This window comes from Haliotis rubra, unplaced genomic scaffold (assembly GCF_003918875.1).
Source record: "Haliotis rubra isolate DU_JTF1 unplaced genomic scaffold, ASM391887v1 Scf995, whole genome shotgun sequence".
Classification (NCBI taxonomy): domain Eukaryota; kingdom Metazoa; phylum Mollusca; class Gastropoda; order Lepetellida; family Haliotidae; genus Haliotis; species Haliotis rubra.
This window is the reverse complement of record NW_025767740.1, coordinates 85,595-88,014: the sequence shown is the minus strand read 5'-3', so window position 1 is coordinate 88,014 and position 2,420 is coordinate 85,595.

Sequence of the window (2,420 nt, the reverse complement as noted above, 5' to 3'; positions counted from 1 at the left end):
CACATTTTTTCCTTATCCTGAAATACATACACATTGTTTATTTAATTCAAGTCATATGGTGCATTTTACACAACATATTAGACTTTCAGAAGCATTTATGGTAATAGTTAATAGTTTGAATAATAACTTCTAAAAAGTTTAAATACCAGACTGGGGTCCTTTCCACATATCTAGACTTGCCTCTTTAATAGAATAGAATAATTACAATACATCCATGGGCTTAGCTCTCAGTTCAGCCTTGGAGCAAGGCTAACAAGATATCTGTATTTTGAATTCTGAATTATATGTATGTATATACAATCAAATGTTTAATCCAATCTATGTCTACTTCTAAAAGCTAATGTTTGCAAATTCTCAAATATCTATCTACACATTGTACATCTTCATTCAATTCTTCTATATTTACATTCTAGATATTTGTTTTACATATCTTCAATTACATACACATTGTAAATGCTTGTTTCAGTTTCTCCTATTTTCCCATAGACAAAATACAATGTGAACAAAACCTGAAATACACACACATTACAATGTTTAAACAAGTTCATTAAATTAATCAATAAACATGATTCATTTATAAAAGCAGGAAATATTGGAAATTGCTGACCATTTCCATTCCTATAGAAATGATGTGTCTTGAAATGCGTACAAATTGTAAATGCTTGATTCAGATGTAATCTACTACTATAAGCAAAATACACATTTTGCACATTCTGAATTATACACACATTTTCATCAACATGCATAATGTATTTAACAAATCAACAAATATGTACAAGTGGTTGATTATTTCTGTTTCTATCAACTAGATTACCTTTTTAAACATGAAACATGTACACATTGCTGAATTTAAATTCAAATCTTTCCTATTTCCACATATAAAGCCTTTTCTACATTATTCAAATCCAGAAATATGTAAACAGTTAAATGTTTAAATAGATTCCTATCTAATTCCATACACATGATATATTTTATAACACATTATTATTTAAACATTTAAAAATGTTTCAGTTACAATCTATATATTTGTTAAATCCTGAATTATGTACACATTGTTAATTGTTTTGTGCAATTTCTTTCTAATTTTATACACAAGATGCATGTTTACAATCCCGATATGCATACACATTGCTGAATGTTTATGTCAATTATTCAACAAGCAAGATAAATTATTTGCAAATCCTTAAATATGTACACACTGTTTTTTTTCAGTTCCTCTTTTTATTTCCCCACTAGATACACTTTCTTCTAATACTAAAATACATACACATTGTTTATTAACTCAAGTCATAACGTGTATTGTACACAAGGTATTTGTATTTTAAATTTGGAACAATATGTATATATATACACATTGCAAATGCTTGGTTTCAGTTCCTCCTATTTTTCCATAAACAAAATACAATATTAACACAATATATACAATATACACACATGTTGAAATGTTTAACAAAGTTCATTATTTTATCATTTAACTTGATGTATTTACGAAATCAGAAAACATTGGGAAATCACTTCCACTTCTATTTAAAAGATGTGTCTTCATATACACATTGTAAACGTTTGAATCAGTCCTAATCTACTTCTAATCTATACAAAATACAATGTTTGCACATCATGAAATCTACACACATTTACAGTGTTTCATCAAGTTCATTAAATTTATCAATACACATCATCTATGTGTCCTCAAATGCATACACATTGTCAATGTTCGAGTCACACTCAAGATAAAATATTTTCAAATTCTCAAATATGTACTGTTTTTAATTCAGTTCCTCTTTATATTTCCACACTAGACACATATTTTCCTTATCCTGAAATACATTCACATTGTTTATTAACTTCAAGTTATACGTTCTATTTTACCGAAGATATTAGACTTGCAGAAGTATATAAGGTAATACTTAATAGTCTGAATGACAATTTCTAAAAAAATCTAAATAACAGACTGGGGTAATGTCCACTTAGCTAGACTTGCCTTTTTGAAGGATAGAATAATTACAAGACACGCATGGGCTTAGCTCACAGTACAGCCTTAGAGCAAAGCTAGCAAGATATCTGTATTTTAAATTCTGAACAATATGTATATACAATCAAATATTAAATCCAATTCATGTCTGCTTCTAAAAGGTAATGTTTGCAAATTCTCAAATATTTACACATTCAATTCAATTCTTCTGCACTAGATTTATTTTTTAAATATATTCAATTACATACACATTGTAAATATTTGTTTCAATTCCGCCTATATTTCCATAAACAAAATACTTGTACTATAGTCACAAAACCTGAAATATACACACATTTTGCAATGTTTGATCAAGTTCATCATTTTATAAATAAACATGATGTATTTACGGAATCAGGAAATATTGGAAATGGTAAATCATTTCCATTTCTACTGAAAAGATACATCC